At 43.8% G+C, this 22,236-nt stretch overlaps 1 long non-coding RNA gene across 3 annotated transcripts in view; it reads right to left on the reverse strand.

Moving 5' to 3' along the window:
- The window catches only part of LOC128105239 (uncharacterized), a 99,773-nt gene extending 84,799 nt beyond the window's left edge, over window positions 1-14,974 (reverse strand). For all 3 annotated transcript variants that reach the window (XR_008216298.1, XR_008216297.1, XR_008216299.1), the window contains exon 1: window positions 469-14,974. This is a non-coding gene — a long non-coding RNA (uncharacterized LOC128105239). The remainder of the gene's footprint in view (window positions 1-468) is intronic.
- Between the last annotated feature and the right edge of the window lie 7,262 nt (window positions 14,975-22,236).

Here is a 22,236-nt window from a genome sequence, read left to right on the forward strand (position 1 = left end):
CCTCCGCTGCTCCCAGTCCTCTGCCCTTCTCTCTTCCTTCCTCCGCTTTTCTCCTCGCCCTCTTCCCGTCTCCTCATTCTTCATCTTCTGCTCCCTCCTCCCCTCCCTCCCTTCTCTGCCTTCATCTCTCCTCTTCCTCTTTCCCCCTCCTCTCCTCACTCTTCTACCTCCCTCTCCTTGTCCTTCTCTTTCCCTCTTCCCTCCCCCTTCTTCTTTTCCTTCCTCCACTTCTTTCTTTCTCACCCCCTCTCCTCCCCTCCTCCCCTCCTCCCTCCTTCTCTCTCTCTCTCTCTCTCTCTCTCTCTCTCTCTCTCTCTCTCTCTCTCTCTCTCTCTCTCTCTCTCTCTCTCTCTCTCTCCCTCCTCTTCCCCAGCCTTCCTCTCTCCACCTCCTTCTGCCTCTGCCCCCTTCCTCCTTCCCGTGCCGGCTCTGATCCATTTGTCCTGAACTCCCCACGTCTCTTCCTACCTGTTCGGGACCCTCTTCCAGACCAGTCACCTCTGGTTCCAGAGGGGAGCACACGAGGCGGAGCGCGGGACACTCCGTCGCCTAGGAGGACCCACAGACCACGTCCCCGCCGTAGGTCCTTGGGCCCAGGGGATGCGCATTGCTCTGGCGAGGTGCACGGTGGCTCTGAGCTCCGGAGGCGGCACTGCATTGCGCTGCCACTGCCAGGCCTCCCTCCCGACCACCACCACTGGACGCTCCCCGCGGGGATCCAGCGCAGGGACGATCTGGCGGCACGGAGGGCGACGGCCATGCTGAAGGTGCCCCCCCCCCCCCCGCGCCCCCCGAAGCTCGAGCAGGTACGGGAAGGGCGAGGGCCAAGGACCTCGCTAGGGTCCTGAGGATGTTGCCCAGCTAACGTGAGGCGCGGTCTGGTCTCCAAGACTCCGCCCACAGGGATGTGAGCCGGCCCAGAATGGAGGCTGGGTCGCAGGACCTTCTGCAAGATGCTCCCTTTCTCTCTTTCCTCCTTTTCTCCAGGCCTTCTTCTTCCTCTCTGTCTTCTCTCCCAGGCTGTCCCGATCCATCCCTACCCACCAGGGAGGTTGCCTCTTCCTCCTCCTTCCTGCCTGTGGCAGCCCCCAGTGGCCCAGAGGGTCTTGATCTAGATTGTGCATCTGGATTACTAGGTGGCTCCTCAAAGGGCACCTTGCTGGACTCTGCCCCAAGGTTCTGATTCAAATCTGTGTGTTTGGGCCTGGTTAATAATTAGTTTGACTACCTCCAGGGAGTAGCCAATACTCAGGCTTGGAGGTCTGCTGGGCTAGTCCTTGCCTCCCATAGGTGGGTACTGAAAATCCACTCTTTATGTTTGCTCATGGGATGGTTCTGCTCTGGCTGGAACTGGCGCTGTGTGGAGTAGGCTGGATACAGGGATACCATCAAAAGTGGACTTTTCTTCTGGAGCCTGCATCCTTAAAGTAAGGGCAAAAAGAACCCATTGAGAGTGGGAGACTAGACACAAGGGGCTGCTTCTGATGTGGGAGAAAAGTGGAGAAGACTGGGGGCGCACCTGGAGGGTGTGTATTTGAGCTGGTCTATGAGAACTAAGTGCTGGCTTCAGTCAGACCTCACAGGAGCTGGAGGCATAAAGGAAGACTGGAGCAGCTACTGACGGGCCTGTATGACAACACCCCATCACTCCAAACCTCACCCCATTTTCTTTTCCTACATCACCTAAAGGTGTCTACTTGTGTATTTGCCTTGAGTTTCAGGAGAGCGGGCTCCTGGCCGCCTTTGCTAGCTGCTGGCTTCCCTGTATCCAGAACTGAGTCTGGCAAATGGCCGGTCCTCAGCATACACTTATTAAGTGAATAAGTCAATGACCAATGAACAGTAGTACCATGGTCTAGGACCTCCCCTTCTAGCCCTCCTTCCTAGGCAAACATCAACCACAGGCCCTGTGGTCTAGTGGGCCAGTTAAAACACCTTCCGTACATGCGAGACTCCTCAAATCTACCAAGCAATTTCAAACAATTTTTAAAAGCAGGGACCGTTTGTGCAGAAGGAGGGATCATAACTTTTTCTTTCAAGAATTTCAGTTGGTGCAGATAGGCTGCAAGCTGTCTTATAAGAAGGGGATTACATTCTGAAGAGCACAAACTGAGCACATAACTCAGGTACAGAGCACTTGTTTGGCATGTGCAAGACCCTGGGTTCCATGGGAAAAAAAAAACATAAATGTTCTCAGAAAAGAAGGGAGAGATGGTAAGAATGAAGAGAAATTCTTGGGGAGAGGAGGTCTTGGGGGAAGATGGCCCTGGTCGCTGTGTCCAGCACTGAAATGTTCTACCCTAATGAAAACTGTAGCTCTCCACACGTAGCTCCAGGACGTGGCAACTTGCATGGCCTCAGAAGTACACTTGGAGGCAGGCATGACTGAAACATTGTCTCAGGTTCTGTCTGGCGTTCTAGAGCAACCCAATCTGCTCTTGTCCGTTTGATTTTTTTTTCTTTTTTTGTTATGCCCTAGAGCATGCACTGCTTAACAGGAACTCAACATGGGCTCACATGTGGCCAGGGGACATCAGCAATTTCTGAGTTCCTGCTTCTGGCTTTGTCAATTTGGCAGAATCTAAAATCACCTGGCATATGGGCCTGTGGGGGGTTATCTCGATTATGTCAATTGATATGGGAAGAGCCATCTTAATCATGAGAGGATCAGGTGATCCTGGACCGTATAAAATGGAGAGTACAAGCTACACCTTGCTGTCAGTTTCTGACTTCAGATGTGATGTGACCAGCTGCTTCAAGCCCCAGCTGCCTTCACTTCCCCACCATGATAGACTATCCCTTGAACTGTGGCTAGCACTACCCTTTCACCTTGAAGTTGCTGTTTGAAGACAGTAGCATCTCTTCAAATGTGTTGAGTGTGCAGTGTTCCACCCATAGGTATTGTGTACAACTCTTTTGAAGCATGCTTTTCTCCTAATGTGCCACGAAACTCTTTCTGTGTGGTGATTTGTTTGCCTTTCATGGGATCGAACTTCAAGTTTGATGCAGAAGAGATCCCAGGGTGTGGGGGCAGCCTTCGGCCTGTTCTTCTCTATCTTGTCCTCAGGATGTTCCCTAGCCATCCTAGCTCAGGAGTGATGGTACCTCCCTCTTGTTGCTTATTCTCAATGGCACATTCTGTTTATTTTCTTCATAGTGCTTACTATATTAGGTGCTGGTTTTGATGGCTTATTTCAGTGGTTCTCAACCTTCCTGATGGTGCTTCCCTTTAATACAGTTCCTCATGTTGTGGTGACCCCGACCATAAAAATTATTTCATTGCTACTTCAGAACTGTAATTTTTGCTACTGTTATGAATCATAATGTAAATATTTGTGTTTTCTGATGGCCTTAGTTGACCCCTCCGAAAGGGTTATTCTCCCTGGCTTATCCATAGTGGCTCATTTCCTCTGTAACATAGGAACCCTTTGTCTATCCTCCTTCGCCATTGTATGTCATCTCTTAACCTAGCACCTAGCACAGCCAAGACTTAGCTGCTGAATGGATGAATCAATAAATGAGAAGATAGTTAACAGTCATAGGGGGCAGAAAGGAGTGGACATGTGTGTGAGGTAATACTTAAAGGTAGGGTCAACAAGAGGATAGGATCCAGAATGGAGCTCTGGGTTTCTGCTTTCAGCAGTTAGATAGGTGGGACGTGGGTCTATGGCACAAAATTGGAGACACAGAAAAAGGTGACTGGGGCAGGGGCAGGAGGTAACATCCTCTCAGAGTCAGGTTAGTTCACAGTGGGTGTGGCAAGTGAGTAGAGGTTCATAGGAAACAATTAGAAGACTCTGCAGCTCAAATGTGAGATTTGCCAGGCACAAGAAAAGGTAAGAGGTAGATTCATTGAAACAATGTAGAGAGACAGGAAGAAGAGGGCCTAGTATCTGATCAGACAGAAGGAACTAAGATGGGGCAATGGAAATGACTTTCTAAGTTGCATTATTCATAGAAGACAGTCAATGAAGACAGAAAAGGAGAGCACCTGTCCCAAGATACATCGCCACCCATGGGGCATTCTTGATCTTTATTGTAACCATTGTGAGCATCTTGGTCATCCAGATGTCTTTTTATATAAGAATGCATGTACATAAATGGGTTCGTATTAGTCACAGCTATTTTTGATGTATGCTTTCCTCTTAATATGTCATGAAGCAGCAACCTGTGTTACATTTTAAAGATCCCACAGACTTCTTTTCAAAGGAACAACAAATGTATGGGTATTTTCATCCACTTGGTAAGTATTTCATTTTTCAAAAGAGTACCTTTTAGGCTTTGGTAACTTTCTATGTAAGTGACGCTTTTCTGCCATCTGCTAGAAACTGTTATTTGGATGCGAGCCCTCCTCACATTCTCTAATATTATTTTCTACCCTACATTTGTTCTCTTAAGAGTTCTTAGATTATTTGAGTTTCTTCATTTATGTCTAGTCCTCCCATTTAGTTTTATTTCTGTTACTTTATCTTATTTTGTTTGTGTCTTTGTAGGATTCTTGTCATTATGGGTGCAGAAACTTCTGTCTCAAACAGTATGCCTTTGGCTGTTTACTATACACACACTCCAAGACTTTGGATGCTCTCTTGCAGCACAGAACACTGTCGGCAGACTATGCTGCTAGTTGACTTGCTAGACATTTTCTCAGAGTGAACTGTCCACAGCTACAGGTCCTTTTTCTTGGGTTCGATTGTTTCTACAGAATGGAGTCTTCTCATCTTCAATGTAAGGGGTGTATCTGGTCATCAACATCTGAGTCAAGTGGGTAGGTCTGTATCCCCCAAACCAAGGCCAAAAGCACAGCAGAGGTTCACATGCCAAGCTCCTTATTATTAGAAATCTGCCCGTCCGCCCCAGGTCTGCACAGCCTGGAGGGGCTGTGTTCTTCCTGCTGTGCCAGCATGGGGGCCCTCCACTGACTCTCAGCCAAACCTGAACCTGTGGTTATTCAACTCCACGTGCACTCCTGCCCCGGAAGTCCTGGGACTCCTCAGTTGGCCCCATCCCCTGAGGGTGTTGGCATGGTCTCTTGCCTTTTGTGCCCTCCTATGCTGGCCTTCTCGGTGTCCTGTCTCCATGTTGCTTTCCCAGAGTCCATCTGCTTTCAACCCTGTAACTGTGCTTGGCTGCCCTTCTCCCCTCCTTATATTTGGAAATCCATGCCAGTTTGTCCTTCTGATGTCATCCAGCTGGGTGTGAAGGAGAGGAGGCGAGTGCATCCATTTCACTTAACATGTTTCACTGGAAGGCCTTGTTTTTACTTGATTCTCTTTAAAAAAAAAAAAAAAAAAAAAGCATGGTTATTATCAGTGAGTTTGAACATCTCTTCACAAATATGTTGGCTATTTATATTTCTTTTGTGAATTTCTTGTTCGCATACTCCATCCTTTGGAATTTTGTATCCTTTTAATAGATATACTACAAAGTTCTTTTTAGATTTCGGCTGTCAACTTTAGGCCTCTCGGACAGTTGTTTTTTCCAAGCTTGTCTTTGGGCAGAGGCAGCTGTAATACATCCGATTCTTATGTGCTCAGAGACCGTCAGCTGTTTTGCTTTATTTGTCATTTGGGGGCTCCGTGTCATACTTCTAAATGTCTTATCCACCACATGATGTGTAAAAATATTTACCCATATTTTCTTCTAATGCTTTTAAAAGTTCCATCCTCACCTTTAAATATTTGACCCATATGGGATTTATTTTGAAATACAGAATGAGTATGAATTTCCCAAACCTTGACAGTTGTCCCAGCACCATTTATTAAATAATCCCTTCTTTTTCCAAACCGATTCAAAGTGGCTCATTTATCATAGGCATTTGGGTCGATCCGGATTGCTCTGTTCCCTCATCTGTCTTCCTGTCCCTCAGCAAGCAGTTTTCAGATGGCTGTTGAGGCTGTACCATGGATTGCAGAGTTTGGTGATCCACACTCCGTGTTTTCAGATGGCTGCTGAGGCTCTATCATGGATTTCAGAGTCTAGGGGTTCCACCCTCAGTCTTGACTCTTGATATGCTCATCCTTCTAGACGAATTTCGGTGTTAACATCATTTCCAGACTCTTAGGACCTCAAATAGACTTACCAAATAGTGTCTCAGAAAACATGGCCTCCAAAGTAGATACCAGCTGGTGAGGTGGGTGTGGTTGTACTACTGAGAACTCTAACAAACAACTTTTTACATAGTGTCTCTAAGAATATTGTCATTCGTCACCATCACCTTCTGTTAGGAAATAATAGTGTCAGTATCATATTACCTAAGGGTAATCATCACTACTAGATAACAGAAAGTGTCTTAAGTACAATTCTACACCCTCAACTTGCCTAGGCTTCCGAAGAATAATTTAGCACCCTCCATTTAAGAAGTGACAGAATCCAGTGGATGGTTGCAGACAGTTATGTCCAGAACTCTGTTACTAGTAAAAGGCAAATAGATTGTTCCCCTATTGAATACCCAGTTCCTTGTTGAATCTCACTTTAACATCAAGCACCATTAACTGAAGATCTCCAACATCAAAAGGAGGAGAGTCCTCTAGATACTACTTTTGCTGAGCTAATTGGCTCTTGGGCTAAGCTCCTTCCTATAAACCTCTCACACACTATCTCACATAGGCTCACACTATTCCCATGAAGTGGACACAAGCAATTATTATATCATTCCAGCGTCTCACGAGAAGAAAACCGAGACAGACACCAGGTTAGTGAGACATTCGAGATCAATATCCAGAGAACTGGGAACTCGTTATTTGGTAGTAGGCAGTGTTGGATGGACACAGGGCTCTGGGCTCTAAACCCATTCAATGCTTTCTCCTCTAAAACAGGAACCTGTAGAGGGAGATTTATCAAAGAAAGGAAACCTGTTGTTTTAGTTACTGTGAAGAGTATTGCTGCTGTGAAGAAACACCATGACCAAGGCAGCTTATAAAAGAAAGCATTCAATTGGGGGCTTGCTTGCAGTTTCAGAGGGTGAGTCCATGACCATCATGGCAGGAAGCATGGTGGTGGCAAGCAGGCAGGCACTGGAGCGGTAGCTAAGAGCTCACTTCTAACCTGCTTGTTGCAGGCAGAGAGGGATAGATTGGGCCTGCTGTGGGCTTCTGGAATCCCAAAGCCCATCCCCAGTGACACACCTCCTCTAGCAAAGCCACACCTACTCCGAAAGGTCGCATCTCCTAATGCTTCCTACACAGTCCACCAACTGGGAACCGAACAGTCTAACATGAGCCTACAGGGGGCATTCTTATCCAACCCACCACACATAGACACTGCTATTACTCGAGAGTTTCTACATTCCTAGAACTTGGCACCTGAGCCCAGCTGTGTGGTGACCTCTATCCAGGTCCCGCCTGTGGAAGCCATGGGATGGATGTCAGCATCAAGCATTGCAGCAGCCACCTCCTGTTTCCTGGCATCATCCAGGAAAATGTTGCCCGAGCCTGTCTAAGAAACTGAGCAGTCGTCCAGAGCTTTGCTCTCTCTTCTAAGGGAACACCTCGTGCCTCTCACAGAAGCGCATACTCATATAGAGTCCATTTGAGTTGGAAATCTTAGACAGAGCCATGTCAGAATTGCCTGCGCCATTTGAAGAAAGCGTGGAGGAGAATGTGCGGGCAATACTAAATCTGTGTAACAGGCGTTCTATTTACCTTCTCTTCTCTGCTATCTTCAGGAATTTCAGCTTTTGGACGGGATCTTTAACACTGCTGGCCTAGGAAATAAGCTGTCGTAAGGTTGTTTTTCTACTGATCGATTTGAAGGTTTTAAGTAACTAGAGGCACTCTTTGGCGGATTCCGTTCTGGGAATGTCTGTGTGCTCCAGTTCAACTGCAAGGGTATAGGGCTCTGCACAGTGATGCCTCCTTACCTAGAAGGCACAGCAATAATGCCAAACAAATTCAACTTCTAGTTAGCTCTGACTCTAAAGCCTTGAACTTAGAGATGGCATCCCTCCAGACACCATCCACCAGATGGTTTTTAGGAGGACTGGATTTACAAGCCATATCCCTGAAGCTAACGGGGTGCTGCCCACGAGAGGCCACTCTCCACAGTCTTGACTGATTTGCCAAAGCTGCAGTACAGGAATTGGAGACACATCTGGTTTCCTGACCTAGGAAGAGAATCAAATATTTATTAACAGTGACCTGGTTGCTGGTGTCTTGCTGTGTTTTCCGTTTGTTTGTTTGTTTTGTTTTCATTCTATAAGCAAATTATTTTATAATTACTTTCATCTTCAATGATTCCAGTGTTGGAGAACGTTACAGTTTTTTTTTTCTAGTTTGGATTTCTCATGTAATGTTTTAAAATACATGTTGAGAAAATAAAGAAATTTTAATAAGTGTCCTTTTATGTTTTCCAGCTCTCCAAGCTCTCCACAGATGATGCATGGAAGTAAGTTATTAGTACTTTTATGGCTGTTTTTATTAACAGTAAGATTCTCCTCTTAACAGTTTGAGAGATTGGATGAAGTCATTGTTGTATTTGTAAATGTCCTAAGATAGAGTGGGAGTGAGATAGCGTGTGTGTATGTGACACAGATACTTTAGACCCCGAGTGTGGATTTTAATGTGTCTTCTCCCACGTGACCCTTGCAGTACCACCAAGTTAGATTTGTGTGTTCTTAAAAATGTGGCACTATGAAGTTCTCATTTATTTTAGGCACATGACACATCTGGTTTTCTTTACGCATTGTTTCCTCTGTGTTCTGGGACCTATAGCAGGGCCATTGGGTACTGTGAGCACCACATGAAAGAAATAAAAATGACAAGCCCCTCCCTTTTTGCATTAGAGTAATCAATTATGAATGTATTCCTATTCAAAATAGGAAATAGTTCTTACATGTGTATACTAATTTATGCTCTTCAAAGTACTTCCATGTAGGTTCATCCACTTGGGATGCATTTTCATTACATATACATGGGGGAATGCAGTGGGGTGTTATATAGGTACACACACACACACACACACACACACACACACACACACACACACACACACACACACTAGATTACTGTCATGAGGCAGATTTTGTTTTCTGTCTATGGACGTCCCATTTTAGATTGATGCTGAATCCATGAGTCCTGTGTCCTTTCCGCGTGGCCTTTCTGTGTGGAAAGGCCATTCATTTCACAGGATAGTTAATCTCATTTTGGATTTAGGTCTGCAGAAGGCGTGAGTTCTTAGGCTGTCATTTCTCTTTCTTCGCTTCCATTTCTCCCCGGAGTGAGTGTGTCTCTCACACGCTTGTCTCTGATCGACGTCCAACATATCCATGTAACCTTCTCCGTGGGACGTCCCCGATTTGACTCCACCTCCTTCACTTGGTAAATGAAAGGTTCTAGTCCATCCTTGTCCCTTCCAAGACTGATGTCCTAAGCCCATCTCCAAGCTCCACGTAATTATCTCAGAAAGCTCATTTCTGTGCCTTCTCCAGCAGGGGGCACCCCGGGGTTTGGATGGGGCCCTTTTCTGAAGTGCTGGACACTTCCAAGCTCTGTAGAAATGCTGGAAAAGGAGAGACCCCAAATGGCTGGCATACCCAACAAGAACCTTTAAAAGGTCACAGGCTTCTGGCTACAGCGCTAGCTAACTGCACATGATAACAGCCAGAAGGTTCTGTGACTGAGCGTGTCCCACTGCCATGGAGATCATGCTGTCCTGTACTTACATTTTCCTCCCCTCCCCTGATGGATTTGACTTTAAGTTTGACTAACTTTGTCTGTCTGCCTCCCTCTCTCTCTCTCTCTGTCTCTGTCTCTCTCTCTGCCTCTGTCTCTCTCTCTGTCTCTCTGTCTCTGTCTCTGTCTCTCTCTCTCCCTCCCTCCCTCCCCTTCCTTCCCCTCCTCTCTCTCCCTTTCTCTCCTCTCCCTCTCCCCCTCTCTCTGTCTGTCCCACCACCACCACTACATTGTCTCTCTGTCTCTCCCTCGGCCTTTTGGACTGGTGGTTCCCAGTCTTGACCACCCTTAAAATCACATGAGGATTTTATTTTTAATTACTGACACTTTAAACATTATGCAGCCTATACGTGTATGTAAATATTGCACCACATCCCATTAAAATGCAGTTAGTTTTATGTAGCCATGAAAAGGAAACTTATCATAGTTAAATTTTTAAAACATAAATTTCTATCCTGGGAATCTGCATCCCGTTGCTAGGGCTACCATAATAAGATAACGCAGATGGGATGGTTTAAGCAGCAAACACTGATCTCCTGGTATTTGTAGAGGCTGAAGGGCTGAGATCAAAGTGTTGTCAAGATTGGGCTGACAAGTGACAGTGACAGGGGCTGTATCTCCAATGCATGAATTCTGGCAGGCTGAAGAACTAGGGGCTGGCCTTTCTGTGTGAGATCCAGCTCTCAGGGCCCCTTATGTGTCACTTAATGGCTCTGGGATGCAGCTTGGGCACCGGGATTGTCTAAAGTTCTCTAATAATCTTAATTTACTGTCAAGGTCAAGAATACTTGCTCTAGAGTCTCTTCAAGGTCACATATCAGGTGGCATGCTATTTTAGTGATGTTATTTATCACAGTGCAGAAGAGTGTCCAACTAAAACTGAAGCCCATTTATCATCTGTCCTGTCCAAGAAAATACTTAGACTTGTTTTTCCTCCCTGTCATGGTCGTACTAATATGACTGTTTATGCAGCCCACTCTAGAGCTATCAATCGCCAGTCGGTTAAGATCACCACCGTGGGCACAGGCACCATCTATCTGCAGGACAGCTTTTTGCTTAAAAATAGTGGAAACTAAAGTCAACTTGTAAGTTCTTTTATAGACCTGTGTGTTTCATGAGTTATTAAGGAATTATTGCGGAGAAGACAGATGACATTCCCAGGGTTGTGAGCCAATAAAATGGCTGATCTGGAGCCAGCCAGAACCTAACTCTCCTCTACCTACTTAGTCTCTTACATGAAAAGACAAGACTGGGGTCAAAGTCGCACATGAAAGCAAAGGGCTGGGGGAGTGGGGGCTTGGTTTTGCTGCTCCTTCCCCCAATCCCAAGGGAAAGGAAGAAACCAAGAAAAACTATTTTCAAAGCTGACCACCACCTCCATTTGAAATCCTCACGTCCCTATGAGCCAGGGTGGGGTGGTTTTGCCAGACACGCAGAGGTGTTTTTCATGGCCTGTTTGTCGGGTGCAGCCTGAATCAGGAGAAGATGCTGTGGTGGTATTGTGTTCCCCAAAATATTGTGTACCTTAATAAACTTATCTGGGGTCAGAGAACAGAAAAGCCACAAGATACTTAGGCTAGAAAATGTTAGCACACGCCTTTAATCCTAGCATTCCAGAGACAGAAATCCCTCTGGATCTCTGTGAGTTCAAGGCCGCATTGGAAACGGCCAGGCATGGTGACTCACACCTTTAATGCCAGAAAGCAGCCTTTAATCCCAGGGAGTGGTGGTAGAAAGCAGAAAGGTTTATAAGGCGTGAGGACCAGAAACTGGAAGCATTTGCCTGGTTAAGCATTTGGCCTGGTTAAGCATTCAGGCTTTGGAGCAACACAGTTCAGCTGAGATTCATTCTGGATGAGGACTCAGAGGCTTCCCGTCTGAGGAAACAGGACCAGCTGAGGAATTGGCAAGGTGAGATAGCTGTGGCTTGTTCTGTCACTCTGATCTACCAGCATTGACCCCAATAACTGGCCTGAGGTTTGATTTTATTAATAAGAACTGTTAAGATTCCTGCTACAAGATGCCTCAGATGCATGGGGGCAATGAGACCGTGCACATGGAGATGGTCTTCTTCTCTGACCTGATCACCGTGCAGGTGGTGCTGGAGACAGAGGCACAACCGCTCCTACAACGTGAGTCCTCCAGGCCGGTCCTCTGGCTGCCACATTTCTCCTTCGTGGCCACTATGGACTAGGGCTGCATTGGCTAAGTCACTGTTTCCCAGCCAAGCACACTTCTGTTCTGCAGAGGTCCCTGGCAGTGTCTAGAAAGGCTTCTGGTCGTCAAGACCTGGCTAAGAGGACAGCGTGGAGGGAGAAGTTCCTTGTGTCCAATGGGAAGAAACCAGGGACGCTGGTAAACTTCCACCATGCAGGCCAGCTCCTTCAACAAAAATTACCTAGCCTAAATGTCTCTAACGCCAAAGTGAGAAGCCCTGGATTAACTACTGTTTTCCCCTTCGTGCATGAAAAACCTCTGCCGAAAGCCTAGAAAATGAGGTTTTAGGAGAGCAGAAATCAGAAGTTGAAGCTGTTTCATGTTGTTTCCTCAAAGGTAAGTAATAGTAATGGCCATTGCTGGCAGTCATCTTGCCACAGATGGTCTGCGTTTCCATGGATATGTGTAACCCAGACCAGGATGTCCTTTCCACAGACCAATCCCACTGGAGCATGTCCACTGAACCTCGCCATCTCTGTGGCCTAAGGTACATCAGAACTCCCTGAACAGCTTTGTCCAATCAGATTCTCAGGCCCCACTGTCAGAATTTCTGATTCAACTGGAACCAAGTTCGCAGGCTTTTCTGGTGCTGGCTTTCCTGAGACCACGCTTAGAAAACCCCTGGTTTATGTTCAAAAGCAGCCCAAATGCAGAAGCAGAGCAAAGGGAGCAGGCCCTCTGTGGGTGTTGTCTGTGGGAATGAGCCTTGCCCTGCTTGCTATAAAAGACTTGCCTGTGAAAGATAAAGGATTATCTTAGACCAGTATTTTATTTTATTTCCCCACCATAAACACTATTTCCTGTGTAGCCCAGGGTTTAGCAGAATTTTCATTACAATATACTGTGGTGATATATTGTGTCCCCCAATATATTGTGCATCCTAATAAACTTATCTGGAGTCAGAGAACAGAACAGCCACTAGATAGACACAGAGGCCAGAAAATGGTGGCACACACACCTTTAATCCTAGCATTCTGGAGGCAGAGATCCATCTGGATCTCTGTGAGTTCAAGGCCACACTGGAAACATCCAGGCATGGAGACACACGCCTTTAATCCCAGGAAGTGATGGCAGGAAGCAGAAAGGTATATAAGGTATGAGGACCAGGAACTAGAGTCTGTTAAGCTTTTAGGCTTTTAGCAGCAGTTCAGCTGAGATCCATTTGGATGAGGACTCAGAGGCTTCCAGTTTAAGGAAACAGGATCGACTGAGAAGTTGGCAAGGTGAGGTTACCTGTGGCCTGTTCTGTCTCTCTGAACTTTCAGCGTTCACCCCAATAACTGGCTCCAGGTTTATTTTTATTAATAAGACCTTTTAATATTCATGCTACAGCATATTATTTAAGTTGAAGCAATTTTTAATATTTTAATGAGAGAACAGCATCTTGCTTTATTTTGTTTTTTTTTAAACAAGCCCATCAAAATAGTACGTCATCATTATCTTGTCAATTTTAAAAAAGGGGAAAAAAGGCCCACCTCCTTGGCCGCTGGTGGATTACCATGTTCCTGTGAATGGCTTTACAACCATGAGGATATGGGTAATGCCAAGTGGACTCAGTGGGTCCGGGGTTTTGCCTTCTCTTTTTAATAAAGGGCATGAAATGGGGGTGTGGGTGGAGACTCAGAGGAGTTAGAGGGGGTTGGGGAATAACATTGTATACCTCTGTGACCTTCTCAATAATAAAAAAAAAAACATAGTAATAAAACCTTTTTAAATAATAAAAACAACCTGTTGTATTGCACTTGAATAAGTTTTAAATAGATGAAACTAGAATCAAATACCACTGGTTTTCCACCGTCTGCATCACAGAAGAACTCTTAAGTATATCTTGTCCCCCACCCCAGGTAAAAGGGAAAAACCTAGGACGGAACTTCCGAATCCTCATGCAAAAAGGAGCCTGAAGACCTAAGAAATCACTCTGTGCTCCATTCCCTCTCTGCTTTTTTAATACTTTAAACAATTATTTATTTTATGTGTCATAAGTGTTTTCCTGCATATATGTAGGCACGTCATATGGGTGCAGTGCCCGAGGAGGCCAGAAGAGGGCATCATATCCCCTAGAACTGGAGTTATGGACCCGTGCTCTGAACCCCTGAGCCATCTCCCCATCTTTTCTCCATACTAGACAACTATCTCTGAATTAGATACATGGGGGATTTTGTTTCTGCACTAATGGGGTGTGAATTTTGCAGTTAGCTCTCTGCCCTTGAAAGGAAACACGCCACAGCAGTCCGGCTGCTTTGCCCGGCTTCCTTTGATAGTTTTATCTGTTGGGCTTTGTGGTGGCAAATGCCGAGGACTCCGTCCTTGTGTTTAAAAAAGTAGCTCCGGTGTCAGCTCTGAGAAAGTATGTCACTGCAGCGGCAAGTGTGGAGCTCTTACTGACGCCGTGACCCAGGTAAGCCTGTCCAGTGGTCAGCGTCTCTCGGAGGACTTGTGTCCGTCGTTATTTCTGGCCCTCTCTGGTTGAAGACACATCAGGTCCAGGTGGGCTTTGCAAGCCTGACGTCTCGGCAGCAGCTCTGCGTTGTCTTCTCTCATTCACATTGCTGACTCGGACACTTGAGACGCCTGTGCTTTGGGATGGCCCCAGAACCCCTCAGTCACCCCCACTTTTGCTCTCTAAGGTTGAAGATTTCTGATTTCTGTCACACAGCTCTCCTATTTTGTGAATCACCATGGAGATGACCAGGTGACTGGGATCATGGTCTCTCTTGCAGCAATCCTGTCTTACTCTTCCCGAAGCTGGGAGCCGTGATTAAAGGGGTTCTGACAGGGATCGCGTGCAGAGCCCCCTCTCTTTGTGGCCATACTCTGTTGGGTTAGCTTAGAAACTAAGTAGGCCATCAGTTTCTTAATGGCATTGTCCCAAAGGAGCAAATCGAGTAGCTGTTCCTCCTACATGTCTCCACTGATACTGTCACTCATGGGTAGATTCAGTAGCGAGGCCTGGATTTTCCACATGTAGGTAGCCCTGGTTGTTCTGTGATTTACATCCCTTCTTGGAAATTCATCTCCAGAGCAGGTCATCACAATACAGCATGACTCTGGTGATATCTGCCACCACTGGAACTGGGAGTGCTTCCTGAAGCACCCATAGCCTGTTGAGGCTCCTCTTTTTTAATTATGTGTTAAATAAACTATGTTCAGAAAACCAGGACTGAGTATATTACTTGAGGTAACATCTTAAGGCTACAGTTTGGTATTCTAAAGAACTACCCAGAGAAAGTCAAGTTTCTGAATATTTTCTATGGACACCTGAGATCACATGGCATCTGCCAGGGCTACTGAGAGCCTTGAACTCATTTATAAGACTTGTGAAGTTTCTAGCTCTTCTACAACACAAAATAACAGAGGACCATATCATCTACAATATAATATAAAAAATGGTCAGGTAATCTACAATGTAGTATAATAAAGGGCCATATAGGTAAAGTTTATTGCCATGATTCGCTGCTGTAATTACCACCAATATATTAGTAGCATATCGATATACAGTGTATGCAATTATAATTGCTATAATATCACATTATAGTAATTATTATAATCACTGTAACAGTAATGTAAACTTCCTGAATTACTATTATAGCCTGATAAAAGCCTTTTGAACATTAGTCCAGTTACATGGAATGACACTTAATTTTTAATCCCACTTTGTACAGTATAGTTCATAGAGTTTACATATATTGACCAAAGCTGTATAATTAATAGTTGTAGATAAAAGGCTAGAATTCACCCTCCCTTGCTAGTCATTTACTCTCACATCAAGAGCCAACTCCTTAAATATCCCTGAGTCGTGATTCCCTTCTCTATACACCAGACATATCTAAGGACCCGTCCTCACACAGAGTTGTGGCTAAGAAACATATCTATGAGGATTTCTAGCATGGAGACTAGATGGTTCATTAGTTGACTCTGAACGTGTGCACCAGACAGTCCATCTATCTAACATTTACACATACATAAACATGTACTACTAAAGCACTCTGTTAATGGAAGAATTCTTCTCTGGATATTTTTGTAAAGCTATATACCACTTTAACTCACTGGTCATTGATCTACATTTTACATCCAGGCATTTTGATGTATTAGCTTTTGGAAAGCAAAACACTTGTACATGTGTCCCGCCTTGCCATACCCTTCTACTCTGCTGTGTTTGTTTGGAGAACAGTTCCCTGGTCTAATTTTGTGAGATGAACTCATTGGAACTGGAGGCAGGATGATGAAGGGGAAGACCACACCGGCTTACTCAGGAGTTGAAAGACTCTAGCCGCTCATGTAATCATAGTGAACCTCGTTTTCCTGATATTTAAGATAAAAGACTGTAAAGAAATAAGAAAGACAGCCAGTTTCTGTTCCAACACATAAAAACTGTAGAAGTTATCACTCCCATCTTATAACAACAACAAAGCAATCAATCACCTGAGCAAACTGAGCATCAAAAACTATTGAACCTGTCAGAGGAGTGAGGACACAGGAAGCCACCACCTTAAAATCACAGAGATAGGTAAATGGGGGCAGTCCCAGGGGAGGTCTACCATTCATAGTCACAGTCAGAAAGCTTAGGCATATATCAAAGAAAATGTGTGTAGGATCTCTATGCAGAGAACCAAAAAGCTCTAAAATAAGCAGAAAGATACCTCCAGTTCAAATTATGTGATGTTAAATGCTAATTCTCCCCAGTTTGACCTATACAATCAATTAAAACCCAATCAAAATTCCAGCAAGCCATTTTGTGTAGCACAAAATGATTCCACAGTTTACATAAAATGCCAAAGAGGCCTAGCAAGCCTGACACTGAAGGAGAATCAAATGAGAGGATAAACACGGTCCAACTTGAAGACTTGCTACAAAGCTTCAGTCAATGACAGTGTGGTGCTAGCAAACGGAATAAACACACAATGACTGGCCAGAATGGACAGTCCCCTAATGCAAATATAGTCATCCCAATCAAAGGCAGACAATTCAAAGAAAAATGTCTAGACTTTCAATAAATGGTGATGGATCAATTCAACTTCCATATGCAAAAAAAAGTTAATCTGCATGCAAAACCTATAATTTCCACAAAAAGTCAAAGTATTTTTAGACTCAAATATAAAATACAAGACTTTTAGAAGATAACATAGGAAAAATATTTCAGTGCACTTGGATTTGGTGTCAGATTCTTGGGCCTGATGTTAAAAAGTCTGATCCATGAGTGAAAATATCAGTAAATTTTAATTCATGGAAATTAAAAACTATCCTGACAAAGACACTGTAAAGAAAATGAAAACCAAATAATAAACAGGCCTCTGACTGAGAAAAAATACTTACAGTAACACATACTTGGAAATGAACTTGAATCCAAAAGATACTTAAAATTCATCTATAAAAAGCAACTAATTTGGGGCTAGGGAGATGACTCAGCAGTAATAAACATTTTCTGCTCCTACACAGGACCTGAGTTTGGTTCCTACTACCCAAATCAGGTGATTCACAACTGCCTTTAACCATGGAATCTAGCGCCCTCTTCTGACATCTTTGGCCTCCTGCATGCACATCATGTACATAAACTCATACAGGCACACACACACACATACACACACACACACACACACACACACACACACACGTAATTTTTTAAATGTTTTTTGAAAAGCAGCTAATTTAAAAAGTAACAAGCTATCTGGAAAGACACCTTGTCAGATGTGAATGTAGCAAGTGAGCATATGCAAAAAACCTCATCATCCTCATCACCGCATGTCATAGGGGACTGCAAATTGGGATGATAATAAAATACAAATGCATGCTATTAAAAAGGCTGAAGTACAAGAAATTGATAGTGCTAAGTGATCCTGAGAAGGCAAAATTGGAAAGGCATTTTTGGGGCTATTTGGTAGTCTCCCACAAAGGCTGGTTATGGTTTTGCCACATTATCAACAATCATTCTACTGGGTGTTTACTTGGTTGAGTTTAAAACCTGCATTCACTAAAAACTCTGGTGCAAGTGTGTGTGTGTGTGCATGTGTGTGTGTGTGCATGTGTGTATGTGTGTGGGATGGATAGATAGATACATAGACAGATATATAGATACATAGTTAGATAGATACATGGAGAGGTACCAGCTTTATTCATAATCATCCCCAACTAGAAACAACCCACGTGCTCTTTAACCTCTGAACAAATTGACTAACTGATATGTCCATGCAATGAAATACAATTCAGAAAAAAAGAAAAGAAGCTTCCAAGCCCTGGAAAGACATGGGAAAACCCTGGTGAAGGGCTGCGTCCTGCATGGTTCTAATTATATGGAATATGCAGAAACATGAACCTATTCAGTAAAACACCGAGTGGTCGCCAGTACTTCAGAGGGAAGAGGAGAAATAAACAGATGGAATGAGTTGGGTTGTTTTTCAAGATCAGTAAAATTTATCTGTGTTGTACTGTATTCATGAATACAAAACACTCATTTGTCAAATCCCATAGAACTGTATGGTGCAGAAAGTGGGCCTTACCAGATAGAAATTTTTAAAGGTCAGATGAGATTGGGGATCCCAAGAAGAATGCAGACTAACAAAAGGAGCTGAGTAAATTGCAGATGTGGGAAACAATCCTTCAGGAGGCTGGTGGGAAAGCTGCCAGGGACCAGCCTCAGCAGTTTCTAGGGTCTCGAAGGGCAGGGATGTCTGGCAGGCTCAAGAAAAGACTCGGCACACGAGTTGGTGCAAGCTGACGAGTCTTGTCAGATCTGGAGATGTGCGTCTTCTCTGCCTCCTCCTGATCCGACTCAACCCCAGTCTTTTCTTGTAATAATACAAGGAAATGAGGATGAGAAAGTTCAACAGGTGATTGGATTTTTCACAATAGTTTCGAAAGTTCTTTTTGGAAATCAGCAAAGTGTACCCCATGCCCCTTGATTGCACAGAGAAGTTCCCAGGCAGAAAGCCAAAGCATACCAACTTATTCTTTCTCAAGTTAATAATTACCAGAATATCTGAGGTTATCACCCCAGAAGCCATCTACTTTCAGGTTCTCAGAAAGCTCAGAGGTATGAGGAATGGTTTAAGGTGCCAGACTGCCAGCGCTTCCTCTCAGCTTAAGTCTTCTTCATCACTCTGTAATCCATCAAGTTGTCTTCTAACTAGTGACATATAAATATGTTTTCTACCACCAGCCTTCGGGGTTTTTCCCATGACCTGCAGAACAGCTTTAACTCCTGCCACTGTCACAATCGCAATATCATTTCTAATTTCATGGAAACCACCACAGGAGAGAGAAAGAAAATCATAAAAACAAATAGAGTAGAAGGATCACGAGAACCAGTAACAGTTGGATGGGTGAGAACATGGCATGCATACGCCATAAAGTCTGCCCTCGGGAAACAAGGGTTGTTTTCTCCCTGGCTCATAGAAGGCAGGCTTAGTAGAATATCTGGAGGGGCAGGTCCGGAGGGATCAATGCCCTCATTCTCGGGTACCTCCAGCACAGATGCCGCTGGCAGGCTTTTCATACGCCGTCTCCGGCAGAAAGCGCACTCGCAAGTCATGTCAGGAATCAGTGGAGTCTGAAGATGAAGGCACTGCAGATAAGCACAGAACTCTTAGTTGGTAAAATAGCTTCCCACATGGTTAGTGGTTAGCGGTCTGGCCCTGCTCTGTAGAAGTATGCAGTTAGGTAAACAGGTTCAAGTGGGAGCTGAGTTTCTTGTTGTTTGTATAGGAGTTTACAGATTCTATGCAAGAGAAAGAAATAGGTGGATATATATATATATATATATATATATATATGATATTCTTTATATATGGTATTTATACTCTGATGGTATCATTATCTTCACATCATTTTCTTCAAGCATAATGCAGGGAATGTATTTAAGTGGACAGAGAATTCACAAATCTCAGTATACTTTCTGAAACAGGTGTGATGAGTCATGCCTTTAATCCCAATACTGCAGAACTAGAGGCCAAGAGTCCAGGAGTTCAAGGCCAGAGCCTGCTACATAGCAAGTTTGAGGCTACTGCCTCACACATCACACACAAACACACACAGAGACACATACACATAGTTATAAAATTGTCGTTTAATTTGTTCTAACATTATGCTCTGTGGTCTACAGGAGCTGCAAAATTCAGAGCAAATTATTATAAATATATAAAGCAAAGAAAATTATCTGCTTGTCAAATAGGGTCTAAAAATACAATTAGCTGGCCTGTGTGATATCAGAAGTGTAGATGCAGAGTGGGAATCTCCTACTTTGTTTGGTATACTACTATATGTAGAGGGTTCTATCCCCCATTTTCAGCATGGCATAGATCGACCATTTGAAAGTTGGAATTTTTCTTTCCAGACAGTAATCTTTTTTTTTTCAAAGTGATAATCTTGATATAGAGTAGGCATTGGCAGAACTTCAATGTTAAATCATTTCCAAGTGCTCTTAACAGCTCTTAATTAAAACATAAAACCTTTCAATGCTATTATCTCTCTCTCTCTGTTTTAATGTGAAGCTATTTTTCATATGTCCAGGAAGTAGAGAGATGGCTCCCCTGAAGAAGAATCCTTCAATGACTCCACAAATTAGTAGAGCCTGAAAACTACCTATACAGAATTCAGGGTTCAGACACACCATTAATTTACCTCAATGCAAAGGCAAATAATTTATGGCAGATCAAAGTTTTGTTCTGTTTAAATCAAACTTCCTGCCTAGTAACAGACATGAAACACTAGAAATTATTATTGTGCTAATAGCGCATGTGTCTGCTCACGTCTTCTGAAAATAAAGCAAGATAAAAACACAGACAGTTATGAGTGTACCATTTCAGGATCTACACAGACGTAGTTATGTACATACCATTGCAGGATCTTCTTTAAGAGTTAAATGACAAAATCAACTATCTGGGTTGATTGGGAGACAGCAGTGTGGGTAACTGCCATTCTCAGGCCCATCATATGCCAGGATTCCATGCGTTCTTCTTGCTCAGATTTACGTCCACACTTTCTGTAAGTGCTGTAGAACTGATAGCATCAGTGTTTCCTGGAGTCATATATTTCCATAATGTTTCTCTCCTTCTGTCTGAGTATCCTCCTGCCCTCCCTGTATGCCATCCGCACATACAATGGTTGTAAATAGATGGGGACTTCAGTGCAAGGAAAACAAGCATCACACAACTCCTTTCCCTTAATACTCTTGGCCCGTTCACCATTTTGTCCAATAAGACAAATGAAATGTAACTTTGATTTGATTTGATCTGTGATTCTTTTGCCATTCATTCATGTGCATGACAACACGAAAGAAGAAAAAAAAAGGTACATCTGATTTGTCAGGAAATCCCTCGTGCTATGATGTGTGGGTGGGGAGAACACGGGTGATGTGATCCAGATGCTGGAGCTGCCCTCCACCAATGATGCAGATGTGCGTTCTCCTCACATGCCCAGATGGTGACCCCTCTGGCATTGTTAATATGTTCCACATGCCAGGCATCCTTCTTTGCATGTGTACGCCTTGATCTCCCTTAGTGCATGTGTTTATTTATGAGACACAACATTCCTACATTTCATATGTGGCAGTAACTATTAAAAACGAAGAGTTTTAACTGCTCTGGAAATTGATAAAGAATCTTTTAAATTGCTATGAAATATGATCCTCATTTTTGAAACACCTCCTCATATAATTATTCAATTCGTAATGCAAGTTTTTGCCTTTCTCTTGAGAAAATACAATGCTAGAGACACAATTTAAAGATAGTTTAAAACCCAGTATTTCATGCTTGCACATTATGATGATACCTTTGCTCTGTTCTCATTTCTAATCTCTGAAACCTGTTTTTAAGAATTATGTCTGTACACGGAATGCTACTATTTGTTGCTGGTTAAGTCCAGGCATGAAGGAAACAGAAAATTGGGATCTTCTAGAAGTGGCTCCTTATTTTTTTAATTTATTAATTCTAATTATGTGTAGTGGGAGGGGATGTGCATGTGAGTATATGAGTCCATAGGACCCACTTATTGCCCTTACAGAGGACCCTGGTTAGGTTCCCAGCACTCACGTGGTGGCTTGGGACCATCTGTAACTTCAGTTCCAACTGGAGAGGTTCCCTGGTAGAATTTTTGTGGTCACTTATGTATAGTATAATATTATCTTCAGACAGTAAAAGTTTGACTTCTTCCTTTCCAATTTGTATCCCCTTGATCTCCTTTTGTTGTCTTATTGCTCTAGCTAGAACTTGGAGTACTATGTTGAATAGATATGGAAAGAGTGGACAGCCTTGTCTTGTTCCTGATTTTAGTGGAATCGTTTTGAGTTTCTCTCCATTTAATTTGATGTTGGCTGTTGGCTTGCTGTAAATTGCCTTTATTATGTTTAGGTATGTTCCTT

This window comes from Peromyscus californicus, unplaced genomic scaffold, assembly GCF_007827085.1.
Source record: "Peromyscus californicus insignis strain IS unplaced genomic scaffold, ASM782708v3 Scaffold_9__1_contigs__length_137607984, whole genome shotgun sequence".
Taxonomy (NCBI): Eukaryota; Metazoa; Chordata; class Mammalia; order Rodentia; family Cricetidae; genus Peromyscus; species Peromyscus californicus.